We start from the raw sequence: 14,620 nt of genomic DNA, 5'->3' as shown, positions 1-14,620 counted from the left end.
TACTAAAGCTTTGAACAGCTGATGATTTTCATATATTTTAATTTACAAGTTGTAGTCCCACACTGAAGGGAGATCTCCCACATTACTGACTGCTCTGGAGAAAGCCAAGGGTGCAGTAGATCCCAGCTACAGTGAGGAAACCAGTTTTTTTCACTAGGCTCTGTAGGCTGATGTGAAAAAAGGTTCCCTTGTGGGTATTCTTCCTCTTCTGTGGAGTTGGAAGACATTATTCTCCCTCACGGTTCTGCCCCATCTGTATAAAAACCTTTCTAACTCCAGCTAGAAAAAAAGAAGCTTATTTAAATGTGAGCATCACATATTCAACTAAATTTGATTGCTGTTTCAGTCATGTTCTATCAAATCACAGTACTGGGCACCTCCAGTAACCAAGGTGCATTGCAATGCATGTGAGCATATGGATGTAGGTAGAGATTCAGTTAAATCCTTGCTTACCTGATGTTTATTGCCTGTCTTGTTGCACCAACAATTCCAGGGAGCTCCAGAGTTGCTGAAGGGATTTTAGGTTTTCCTTAATGAGAATCAACTGCAGAGGCTTGGAGGGATGATCCATACCCAAACAAGAGCAAGCATTCCTTGGTGAGTAAAGCTTAAGGAGCAAGGAGATATTTATCCCAAGAATCCACAGTTCTTAGTCAAAAGCATTCCTCAGACCCCCTTCTAACGTCAGTAGGAAAGAATGAAGCAGTAAGAAGCTGGCATAGGGGGTGTCAGCCCTGAAACTGGACAGCTGACACCAGTTGGAAAGGGGGCCCTGGTGTGGCAGCACTTATGGACTTCTATTGTTGAGCCAAGACTGTAGCAGAGCCACTAAATGAATCTCTAAAATATGTTTGCCATGTATTTTCCCACACTAGGTTATACTGTTGGAAGAACTTAATTTCCACCACCACCCCCACCACCCCCCAATCATTAATTACATGCTGTAGGGTCTTTTTGATTTAGATGATTCCCTGTTCTAATACTGCATTTATGGTGTAAGAGCCAGATATTATCTTATTCTGGTAATGCTGCAGTTGGGCAATATTTAGCTTAAATTTTGTTTACCTATACCCCACCTTCATCCCCAAAGTACCAGAATGCAGTGGTATTCTTTTCCTTGCTGTATTTTTGTTCTTTTAGGTTTTTTTAGCTGATTTATCTTGCAGGTATAGTATGTGTGTACATTCCTGCTTAGAACATTTTCATTGTAAACCTGCATCACTGTTTCAAACTAAAATAATTTATATCGTATTTCTAAGCTTTTTCATCCTATGTTTAAATGGTAATTAAAGTTTACATTGTATGTATATCTTAAACATCTTTTATACGGTTAATTGCATTTAAAATGCTTATATGTGATGTCCAGACAGGAATGCCCAACATTTGTCTAACTCATGCATGTGCTGGGTAATTAATATTTTGAGTAATTAATACATAATAGTGTAGAATCCTAGTGTTCTAGCTCCTCTCTTCACTAGTATCTTTCAGCTGGAATGAGGAACACCTGTAGCTGTTAATGAAAGAAAATAAAAATAGTTACTGCATGAAGTAGATCTCAATTCCCACATTTTAAAATTTTTAAGTATACAAATATGCATCTGAAGCTTTGCTATCACAGCAAGTTACTGTACATGTGAATAGTTACACAAATAAGAACTGAGCCTAGGAGAGGTAAGGTAACTTGTTCAGAAAGTTAGGAAGCCTGAACAGGGAATTGTAAACAGTCTTTTAAATCCTAGGCTAGTACTTTAACCACTAGATTATCTTTTCTTTCTTCTTGATGGCTTTACTGTTCTTTTACATTTCCTTGATTTGTTATCTCCTGCTAGTCTGATTCATTCCCTTGTACTTTGTTTTTTAATTCCTGTTGCTTGAAAATAATCTTTTTCTTCTCCAGACTGACAAATACCATTTTTCTTGTATTATCTGATTCATCAATATTACCTTATATTAATGAATTACAATTTAAACATCACAGATCTTGCCCACCTTCCTAAAAAAATTCATGCAATCATTTTTCCTGCTGCAAGGCAGAATCAGCTGTGCTGATAATAGTCCTAAGGGATGTTTGGCCAACATGTTCTCAAAGACTCTACAATTACCCAGACAAATGCTTTCCAGTATTCTTACTGCTGGAAGGATGCCTCTCCGTTCCCCTCGTGTCTTACCTGAACTCTTTTGCTGCAGTTTAGGCTTATTACTGCTCTTGTAGTGTACCAAGGACATGGAATAGGGATTTTTTTGTGTGTTTTGCTGAAAAACTAATTTCCTCCATTTTCTTGCTCTTAAGTAACACCACTTCTTTCAGTCCTTTTTTGTGTATGTCAGCTTTTGAGATGTATAGGTCTGCTGTTGCATGCAGATGTGGAAAATCCAAAGGATGGTAAATGGAAAAATATGAAACCAGTCTTAGTCCTACCATGCTTGATGCTTTTCAGACTGGTTCAACTGGCTGTTTGTTCTTCAGCAGAATTACAACAATCTTTACAAAACACCCTGTGACTGTGAAAGCCTTTCAAGACTGCTGTGATTAAATCCAACTTCTTTAAGTGTAACCTGTGGGATAAGCAAGTAAGGAGAGCTTTGGCTTGCTTTCATTCCCAGAATTTCCTTAGCATCTTTGGAAGGTCATATATTGTTACCCCCTTACCTCTTTTTTTTTTTTCTTACTTTGTAGTTGGTACTTTCCACTGAAGTTTGGAGATCTCCTTACTACTGTACAGTGTTGCTTTTCCCATAAAATCTCAAGCTGGGTATACTTCCCAGAAGTATTGAGATACACAGTCACATATATATATTTCAGTCATTTATCCTTAAAATTTGCTGTCAAAGCCATTCTTCTGCTGTTGGAACTCTGTTCTCATGTTTCCCTTTGTTCTGTGGGAGTTGCTAAGATTTGCCATTGAAATTTATTTTAAATGTTTTCTCTTTTGTGCAGATTCACTGCACGGTCTTGTCTCCCACAGTGTAAATGGGTTACAATGGAGACGATGGTAACCTGGCAGTGATACAGGAGCACATTACTTGCAGCTGTAGTGAGATTTCGCCCAGCATTCTGATGCAGACTACTTCTCACTTAGAAATTAATCATGCTTCTCTCTATGTTTTGGTCTTGTGTAAATAGTTCACTGTTGTGTAGACTTGGGCAGGGATCTATGTGAGAACCAAGGTTCTTGTTTTCCTACCTCTTGCATGTGCTTACCTACCAAGCAATCTTTTAAGCTCAGTGCCTTTTTCACACTTGATAAAACAAGTCTGTTTCCTTCATGGAGCATTTCTTCTTAGTAAATCTGAATACAAGTAAAGAAATTCATGTCTATTGCCAAATGTCCTGGCTGAATGCCATCCCTGGTGTTCTGGCTTCATCCAGATGACGAATGTTCCTTGTCAGCCTGCAGCCTAGTGAGAGGGGACAATGGTACAGAAATACTGTAATTATCTAATCAACTTTGCTTAGAATGTTAAGCAAATGCAATTCTTTAATACTCTGGTTTTACTATAGCTGTTAATTAACATGTGCAAATGCAATTTGTACAGCAAAACCAAGTAGAGGAAACATTCACTTTTAAGTTACTTTACTCCCCTCTAGTGGTCTTATATCAAACATACTTTTATGTAACACTTTTCATCACAATATGTTTAGGGATGGTGTTAACATTCTGCAAAAACCAAAAGTCTGCTGGTAACAACTTCTTCTGCTCATCTTCTCTTTCTGCAGAGAAACCAGGTCACTGACTGCAATTTTTGAAAATGTAATTCTCTAAACAAAACTGCTCTTTACGTTTTGATTTTAACTGAAGGCCAAACTGTACCTATAGCTTTAAAATCAGTGCAAATAGAGAAATCCCAAAGCTGTGTACTAAACATTTGTTTTCTGTGCCCTCAAAGCTGTTCCAAAGATAGTTAGTGTCAATGTCACAGTGACTCAAACTGCAGCTAGGGCTGTGGAAATGTCAGCAGAACCCAGTCACATGTGTAGTGCTGTTATGTTTGTTCTGTGGGACATGCCAGTTCTGGTGCGTGTCTAACACTGTTTGGGCCTGTGCAAGTTGTGGGACATATGGAGACTGTTGAATGACTGGGTTCCTCCTCTGAGCTTGCCAGTTGGCCATTTTATATAGGATGTGGCTTCCACTAGCTGGAAAACGGATGAGAACCTACAGGATCAGAATGGAAACTTCTACTTTCCCAGTAATCCTCCGGTTCTTTGCTCCAGTTACTGATGTTGTAATCAACTCTATACAGGTGTGCAGTGCAGGCTTCATTTAGCCTGTACTGGGTTAATATTAATGGCTAAATTTTCCTTTGCTTCCTGGAGATTGTATTTTAAAGATTTTGAAATGACTTGCTAATACGACCTTAGAGAAGATAGGGTACATAATAAGTTGTCTCCTTTCTTTTCCTGCTCAGAAAGAGTATATTAAGAAAAATATGGGCAGAGGATTCACTTTTCAGCAGCTAGCTGCTCTTTTCAAGCTACTCACCCATAACTTTTCCATTGGACTAATATTTGGAAGAAAAGAAAGGGGAGTAAGAGGGGCATAAAGTCAATAAAGAAAGTGTTAATAATTTTCCATTTGAAAATGCAGTTCTTTTAATATACCTCAAAGTTGTGTTTGTCTTCATATTTGCTTATGGAAGAAAAATGGAAATGTCTTGAATCAAAATATTTTAACACTATTTGAGTAGAGCCCTTTGTTTTAAAATGTGTCTTAATTTGTAAACTTTTGCAACTCAAAGTCAAAATGAAAACCGTTCAGGAGGTCCAAACCCGGCCTTTTTTTCTGCATGATTTTTGTCTTGTGGAAAATTTAAGTATCTCAGTTTCCTTCCAAGCTGGAAGGAAACCAAATGTGAAAAGTAAAATCCTTCATAAAACGTAACTCCTCTCTTCCTGCAGTGCTCTTACAAGAGATCGTTTGCCTGTGTCAGCGATGCATGCTGAAACAGCCAATAGCTGGGGAAACTATTTCCTACGTTTCTCAAGATTGTTCCCTTTAGGTCATTAGCAGATAGTTCTAATAAACACAAGCTGAGCCAGTAGAGGCTGTGACTCTATTTATCATTGCGGATGTCTGAGCAGTCCCTGTGGGAAGTTGTGACCAATTCATCAGGCAGGGAGTTTAACTTGTTCTTAACTCTTCTCTTGAACAGCAGTGTCAACAGGCAAACTAAATCAAAATCATTCACGTGTACTCATGTAGGAAGCAGGTAAGATATGAAATGTTGAAATAAAATTATCTGTGCAGCTGTAAAAAGCACACAAGCAGGCAGCTTATGGAGAATTTTCTTTATTCAAATGAGCTGTCAGGCCCTGTCTTTGGGAAGGTGTGGACCTAGGCTGGGAAGGATCTGCTGCACCTTGGGGCATTCTGCCTGATACCTGGCAATTCCAGAGATGGGCCTGTTCCAGCTCTGCCACCCTAGCCTTGCAATGTGGGCAAATGGGGCTTGACAGTGGAAACAAATTTCCCTGTCTCCTTTGCTGGTATTGCTGCTATTCCCTGCAGGCTCACTCTGTTTGCTCTCTGCATCAAATCTGTGTACTGGCCCCATAAACTTGCAATTTCAACATGCATGTGCTCCAGTGCCTTTCTCCAAGAAACAGAGAGGGTTATATTAGAGCTCTGCAGCTTAACACAGGAATTGAAGTAGGTCTTCTGAGGTAGTGTGCTTAGAAGAACAGAGAACTTGGCCGGTTTGGATTTAGACTCAATGATTCTACATTTCTGAAACATTAGTATTAGAAGTATCAGAGAGGAAGTGATTTAGCAGATCCCAATATGAGGCTCATGATCCCTGTAACCATACTTGTCACAGCACAGAATCACAGAGGTTGGCAAGAAGCTCTGGAGGTTTTCTGGTCCAACCCTCACCCCACTCCAGCAGGGCCACCTTGAGCTGGTTGCCCAGGGTTTTGAGTGTCTCCCAGGATGGAGACTTAGCAACCTTTATGGAACAACCTGTTCCTTTTATATCAGCATACTTCCTACCCTTGAAGAGTATATTAAGCTATTCTTAAATTTAGATGGGAAGGAAACAATTGTGGGAAAAATCTATTGCCATTACTTCAGCCCTCAGTAGCAACAGTGAAAAAGAGGGAAGAAATCTATGGCTGTGTCCCGCAGTTCTCATGGATTGCTGTGTGGGTTGTGGTACCTTAAAACATTGCTAGATGTCAGCTCTTAATTTCTATCAGGAAGCTCACTGTTACTACCAGAAGTAATGGTATGACTGAGAAATATTTGCCAAATCCCTAATAATAATAATTTATTTTCATCCCTTTTTGTAGTTTCAGAGGAATGAGGCTGTTAACAGAGAAAGCTGGTCTTAAAAATTACTATGCAAATGATCTTACCCAAAAGCTGTAAGATCTGCTTATGGTAAGTGAAGTTCTGGAGTCATCCTAGGGATGGATGAGTTAATGCATATGTTTCTGCTTTGCTCTGGGTGTCTTTCCAACACTGCTACAGGATGCCTAGACCTGGTGTCGAATGGCAAGGGCTAATTGTCTGGAGCTTTCTTTCTGTGCTATTAGTATAGTGTAATAGGGCCATAGTCTCACTTGAGGTTTCTGAGAGCTTCTGGAATATGAACAACTCTATAAATTAAATCACCACACTGTCTGCTGAATGCTTTCTTGCAGAAGTGCTGGCAACTATGGGACATATTTTGCTGATCATCTGAAGAAAAGCAGTTTCTACACCTGGCAGCTGTCAGACAGCATTTTCTTAAAACAAGAACGTCTGCTGATAGCTCAGGAATAGGCTCAAACAGTGCAGACTCAGGTTTATAGCTGGGATTTGCAGATTAACACATTTTTATTTCCCAGCATCTTCCTGGGCTAAATCCCACCTGCATTCTGCATGAGTTGAAGAAGTTCTTTAGATTGTCCCTCTACACTGATCCTTCAGTCACAGTTAACAGAACACAGAATTTAGTTCCAAATGTGTTAGGAGAGATCTCTAGGATGGGATTTGATTAGTCACAAAGCTATCCTTTCCTGTGTTAAGGGGTTTAGCCAGTGGCATAAATGATATTTTCTTAAAAATTTTGAAGTTTTGCTTGGTTTTGTGGTTTGGTTTTTTTTTTTTTCCTCCTTGCAAACAATATTATACAGTTTTTGACAACAGGAGGAGGAAAGACAGCTTGTGAAACAAACATGTCAAAAACAAGGTAAGTAACTACTAGGGTTGCTTAAGGCAACTTACCCTTAAAATTCACTTGATGATACCCTAAGAGGGGAGAGGGAGAGACAGAAAAAAACAAAACAAAACAACCACAAAAAAAACCCACAAACCAACCCCCCAAAAAACAGAAAAAAAAGGCTAGTAAGGTTTTGAATGCTGAGATGCCCTAAAAAAGGAACTTCTTCCAAGATTCCATGGGGAGTGACCATTGCCAGCATATGTTATATGTTTATCAGTGATCCACTGAACTGATATAATGGTGCAGTTGCTTTTAGAATGTATCTACCTCTGAATTGGTCACTATGAAAACATGTATTAGAGCATTCTATATGAATTATAAAGACTTCTTTTTTTACAAGTTGGAGTAAATAAAAAAAACCCAAACACATTAACTTCTTGTATTAGACAACACTGCTAAGATTTCTCTTTGTATTTTTGCTGTGTAGGACTCTGGAAAGTTAGTCAGCAAGACTGCACAGACTTGTTGCTGTTTTACTGTTTGTGACAAAAACCTGGATAGGTAGGTAAAGAGCCTTATTTATGGACCAAAGAATACAGAGGACAGCATGTTTTGAAGAGGGAAGGCTTTGCAGCCTGTTGAATAGAAGAAATTGTTTCCATTTCTCCCTAATGCATTGGAATCCATGTAATGTGTTGTTTTCAGAAACTTCAGTGCTCTTGCTTAGCTGGACTGATGGAATAATGTTCACCACAGTGAAGTCAGGGCATGCTCTGAAGTCCACTGTAATAAGTGGAGGGGGGAGGAAATTATCTCAGGGTTTGTACTAGGCTTTTGTAGTGCCAAAGGAAGTCTTTCTAGATCATTGCAGTGCAGAGAAACTCTTTTTTCCCAACAGTTTATCATAAAATGTGTCCAGACTGGAGCCTCTGAAAGATTTCCTTATCTTGAAAAGGCAGCATGAATCTCCTTATTTACATCACCCACTGTTTCATCTATAAAATTAGACTTCCTTCCTTTTACTGATGAACAGGAGTGGGAAAAATCAGCCTTACTATATCTCCCTATACCTATAGATAGATGGATAGATATAGATGTCCCTTTTCCCAAGCATCTCCTGCCCATGAGTATTTTTCCTTGGCTTTCCCTTTCGGGTGTCAGATGACATTTCCTCTGCTGACTCTGTGCCTGTTTGACCTCTGTTCTTATTCGTCTGAACTTATGTGGTATTTTTTTTGGTACTGAAAGGAGTTCACAAAACTAAAAACCGCTTTCAACATTTTTATTTAAAATTCATAAAGTGTCAAAACCTGTCCCCTTAAAAAAGAAATGTAGCAGATCAATCCTTTCTGAACTCCACCCCATTCATCATAGTAATAGCAATTTTGGGTGGATCTGGTGTTGATAATGCACAAACCATTAGGAATGTTATAGAGGCAGTATTTATTTTTTTTTTAAAAAAAAAAGCTTTAAAGATTTTTTTGTTTCATCTTAGAACTGCCTCCACCATTTAAATGGTAATCTGAATAATTTGTACTAGAAACACTGCTAAAAGTAACATTTCCAGTGTTCTTGGTAATAAATTTTAATTTATCCATATGTCTTAATTCCCCCTGTAAAAAAAGAAATAATTGGCTTCAGAAAATGCAACAAAACTACAAAAAAAAAAATCCACCAAAAGGCATACAGAGCTTTCTTGCTATCCCTTTGCATTCCTACTTTTGAGCTACAGTATTTGGAATCTATTGAAACTTCCTACTTGAATGACTGATAACTAATTTCATTTGGTCACTTGTAATTAATAAAATTAATATATTTTTTAAATAATGGCAATATTTGCCTTATAAAGAAAGGCAGCCTGGTTATTTGCATTATTGATACTCTTTATAGCTGGCTAGTTTAGGACACAACCATCTTTCTGTGAGCTGAGCAAATACATAAATGAGAAGGGACTAAAAATGAAACAAAATTATGTTAGGGTTTATAGGAAGCTTCCTATTGACTTTTGTGGGCTGAATACACCCAACTAACAACACTTGAAGTGCAAGATGCAGTATCTTAGGTGTATGCATTATTAAATGGATCATTTTCTATACATTGCAGTGATTAAAGACCTTGCATCTGATGAGCATTTTAAGGCAATGAGGACTGGCTGCTGAAACTCACCAACCTGATGAAGCAACCTCCCAGTGACTCTCAGCAAGGAAATTTTAAAACTTTCAACAGACAGGACCAAAAAAAAAAAAAAAAAAAAAAAAATCCCCAAATTATTTTATACCCAGTGAGAAATCACAGACTCTAGATGAGATTGTCTCAATTTACTGAGAAAACCTGCGGAAATGAAGTCAGCCTTTGGAAAGTTACTGAGTAAAGGAAAGTGCAGCTCAGAGCTGTGCTGAACCATCCACTGGAGACACATCCCTGTCACACATGAGTCAGCAGTGTGCCCTTGCACTGAAGGCAGCCACCTACGTGTGGGGCTGTAACCAGGCAGTGAAGGGAAGTGATTCTTCCCCTCTTTGGTACTTGAGAAATTACATCTGCAGTACTGTGTCAAGCTCTGGACACCCTAGTACAGGGAAAAAAAAAAAAAAAATCACAATTAAACCCAGGAAATATTGACATCTGGAGAGACCCTCTCAGAGGGCCACTGGGATGGCTAGGGGCTAAAAGGACTCTCTGAGGAGAAGGTTCATTCAGATTTAAGTAAAGGTCAAGGAGGATCTTACTGCTGTCTTCAGGGTTTAAAGGAGATGGGGCCTTACTCCTCTGGGTGTTGAGAAGGAGTAGGATGACAGGCAACAGACACATGTTCTAACAAGGGAAATTCCTACTAGGTATTAAGAAAAATTAATCACAATTGTAAAACAATTGAGTAGGTAACTCCAGAAATGTGAATATCCATCTTTGTAGGTATTCAGAACTCAGCTGGATAGGGACTGAGCAGCTTACTCTTGTTGATCCTGCTCTGAGCAGAGGACTGGACCAAACAACTTCCACAGTTCCCTCCCAAACCAAATTCATCACTGATTGTATGAGAGCTGTATGTGATGCTCTCATAGTGTTATTTCTCAAAGGAAGGGCTTTGCAAATGGAATGTGGTGGGTTCAGAGTCTAATCCCCGGTCTCTTATTACCTATTTTATTATTTCAACTGCATCATGGGGACACTCCCTATCAACCAAGACACCTCATAGCTAGAGGAACACTGGGGTGGGAAACAGAGGCAGACACCCAATCTCTTGCAAACACAATTTTTGAAGGAATGTAAGGCCTGATTCAGCTGTCTTTGTTCAAGTCAGTAGGGAGTTATGCAAAAATGAGAGCTACAGCAGGAGGCTTCTAATTACTGATTTCCACCCACATGGAATGTACTAATTCTAATAGAAAGTTGTATCTGTTTTGCTCTGTGTCTTAAACTGAAAATTCACCCAGCAATTGGCACTTCATGATAAGCCATGAAATTTGTTCCACTTTGCTTCTGAGGTTACAGGTGGGATTTAAGAGGTCATCTGGGACCTCAATAAGATTAAGGAAACTTCACTTGCAACTGTTAACCCTGGCAAATTGAATTTGACAGGGATATAGCTGACAGAAAGTAGTAGTACATATATTCCCTTTACTTGCACTAAGGCTGGATTAATTTTTTAAAAAATTAATCAAAGAAAACTCTACTGGTAAACTTCAGGTTTTCTAGGTGTATACGCAGAGTTAAATATGTCCATGAAAGTATTCTATTAGACTGGGATTTTCATTTTAAAAAAATCTAGTGTATTTTAGTTGTATTTCTATTCAACGCTAGTCTTACAAAAAATAAATTGTGCTTCTCCTTCCTGGAATACAGAATAGAAGTCACAGTTTTTCTTATGCTTAGTTAGCTTTTGTTTAGGACCCCCATGAATAACAGTTGGAATGTAATCTCATATGTCTGTAGTAAAGGGAGATGTAGTATAAGAGTTTCACTGTTACTAGGATTGATTTAAAATGAGACCCAGATTTAGAAAAGAAAGTAACTATGAATGTGCTACAGAACTGTCCTAAAAATTGTACTGATAAGGAGGTGTCTGAATTAGGGCATCTTTTGAGTTTCCCCTCGCTGTCTTTGTCACTGATACTGAAGAGCTCAGGTGCTCTAGAGGAGTAAGGATACTGCTGTATTCAGATCTTAGCAATGACAAATCCAGTTACTGTTTGACTTCTACAGTTTTTGGTAAGGTGATGTAATAATTTGCCTTGTTCTTGTGAATTTAAGGGATTGTTTTGTTTAAAACAACATAAGTTCTATGCTAAGACTATTTCATGCTGGCATAAATAGATGTGTTTTGAATGGGTATAAAATATAACAGATTTATGGTCATCTATAATCCAACTCGAATAAATACTGGAATTTCCCCAGAAGCACATAGGTCTCTAAGAGAGATCTTCTTTTACTTCTTATAATATTAAAGATAGAGTACACCAACATTTTACACAGTATTACAAATTATGGCATATGCTAATGTAGGATTGGATTTACTCTTCCACCATTATAAACTCAGATGACAGTTGAAAGCTTCAAATAAAACCACTTGTAAAATTGAAGTGAAAGGCATAGCTGAATTTTGAGTCCTAAAAGCTATTATTGATGGATTTTGTCTGACCAAAAAAGAGCATTAAAAAATACTGATAGTTTTATTTTGAGTTACCTATTATTTTATTTCTTTTAGATTTAAACCAGTTAATTGGTTGTCTGGATGTAATTACTGTTTGTGCTTGTAATGTACTTAAAAAAATACACACGCCAAAACTTTCCCACACTATTTGTTTTCATTGGCATAATCAAGGCTTTTTGAATAAAGAAGTATGTAAGATGGACGTACTTATTTTTGCTCACTTGGGTTGGAGTAAATTCACAGATCAAAAAATGCAATTATTGCATGAGTTCACATAAATTGAAATAAAAAGCTAATTTAAGTAAAACTCCCAACTCTATCTCAGTGCTTCCATGTGGTAAGCTATTTTTTCTTGGTTTACAACAGTTTGAAACAATTTAATTGCCTAAGCCATGAAAATTCTGATAAGCATCCTACAGGAAGAGAGGGAAGAATATTTGTGGAAGATGAAGAGGACCAGTGTGGTAAAGGGCAGGAAGGAGGGAAACCAGTAGTTTGCATCACTGCTGCTGTACACAAAGACTTTCAGCACTGAAAACATCAGTATTTTTATGAAAATCAAAGAGCAGGACAAACAGGTATGTTCTAAGATTTCTCTGAGAATCAATTAAATTTTAATAACTTAGCTGCTGTAGCAAATGCCTTATGTACATGATATTGTTAAGTATTAGGGATGCATTAAAGTGTGGCTGTCTAGGAGTGTGTCTTGATTTAAAGTGTGTGTCTGTGCCTGCAGTTGTGTTAATATTTAGGATCGTGGGGCCTTGAGCACCCTGATCTAGTGGGAGGTGTCCCTGGCCTATGGCAGAGGGATATGAACTAGATGGTGAAGGTGCATTCTAACCCAAACCATTCTATGATTCTGTGATTGCTTCCAAGATGATACCTAATAGTAAAGATAGTCTGTCTTCTCTGTTATTCCCTAAATATAAATATAGGAATATAAATAGTCCATCTATATTATACTGCCCTAACTTTGGCCCCTGCCACCACAATCCAAGCCATCTACATCCTCCAAGATGCAGCTGTAATCTCAAAATTATCTGGAAGAATCAAGATTATGATCCCTCTTTACCTGTAGCCATAATGTTTTATACTTTGTTCTTGTTGTCCTTTATTTCTGAGTTTGATTCCAGAGTTTGATCAAAGACCTAAAATGTATCTTAACTTCTGAACCTCAGTAAACTTAGGAGTTTGGCTTTTTGCTTGTTATGGGAGTCTGTGATCAACTGGATGATCAGAATTGCTTCTTGGCTGGTTTTTTTTGTTTAGGGTTTCTTTTGTTTGTTTGTTTGTCTTTCTTGAGTGAAACTGCTGAGTGGATGACAAGTGTTTTGGAGGCTATAGGGGAATCTGTTTGTTTAGATGTTCTTCAGAATCCAAATGTTTGCAAAAGCTCAAGTGGCTGTGGAATTTGTGGGGGTGACCTTTAGGAGTAGCTCTGTACAGCAGCAGAGTGCAGAAGTTACTACCACCTTTATCCTGGTCTGTTGGTTTTTTTTTTGTTTTTTTTTTTTCCTCGCAAGTGATAATTTGCCATTGCAAGAGAAATACAGAATCCCTTAACAAAATGCTGTGTTGTCTCTTCAAGCATAGGCATGAAAAAAAAAAGTCTTATCTTTGCTTATGTGGCAGACAAATAAGAAAAAAAAAGTCAAATTTCTATTTATCCATCAGTAATACTCTGCATGCAGAATTAAGGTCAAGCCCCTTGATTCACTTTGTGCAAGTCACAAAATAGTGGTAGAAAGTTTGGTTTGTTACTGTCTTAGGGGCCTTGTTCAGACATGCTGAAGAGCCATACTCTGGATCCTGTTCTTGTTCCAATATCTTGTAGTATTTCCCTGCATATCTACATTTTACCTGTGTCTGTCTAAAAAATTTCTCATTAAATTGTTAAACAGTGAAGCTGGAAAAGTCAAAAAAAAAAAAAAAAAAATTTGTGGAATCCACTACTTTCCTTGATGATAAAAATCAGCCAAAAAATTTAGAATGCTGATATTGTGGTGAGTGTACACAAATACAGCATTTCCAGTGCTGGTTTAAATACTTAGATGTACATTTTGAAGGATAATGCATATTTATATACACAGTAAAAAACTATTATTAATCAAACCAAGCTGTGTATTTCAAATAGCATCTATGGTATTTTTTGTCACCATTACAAAGCACCTGCAGACAGAGATTGGTACTAGGAAATCTTACATGGTACTTGCTTTTTCCCTAATGCTGTATTTGTGGTACATGACATACTATGCATTCATCTTTGGGCAGGGTGGTTTGGCAGCTGCTGTGGGTACGCGTTCAGCTGCTTGCTTTATAAAATGGTGCAGCTGAGCTTTTGCAAGATTTGTAATACAGAACCATTCACCATCACTACCTGCCTGAAACTAACTAAAATTTAAGATGCCTGCCCAATTAAGAAGCCAGCATTGCTGCCAAAACATATGTGAGGAGCAGCAGCATGCATAAATATAATTTGGTTTAGGTCTAGTACATTTGCTTTTTTTTTTCTTTGTATTTTCAGTGTATGTGGAAGTGGGATACTCCTGATCTGGAGCTATTGGACTGGAGTCTATAATCTGTTCTTGAACTCTGACTATTGGCTGTCATCCCGTATTTCAGTATTAAAACTTTCTACCTTTCAAAGGGTTGTAGTGGTTTACTCTGCTTCAAGATTTCTGCATCAGCCTTAGCAGAGAAGGTCATGAACAAAACCACACAAGCATAAGTAAAAACTGCAGGGCTTTTTTTCCTTTTTGTGATAGAGATGGGAGATACGTTTGCTCTGGAGCTGGCTATAGAGATTTAGGAGTATGT

This window comes from Heliangelus exortis, chromosome 11 (genome assembly GCF_036169615.1).
Source record: "Heliangelus exortis chromosome 11, bHelExo1.hap1, whole genome shotgun sequence".
Lineage (NCBI taxonomy): Eukaryota > Metazoa > Chordata > Aves > Apodiformes > Trochilidae > Heliangelus > Heliangelus exortis.
This window is presented reverse-complemented; position numbering follows the sequence as displayed.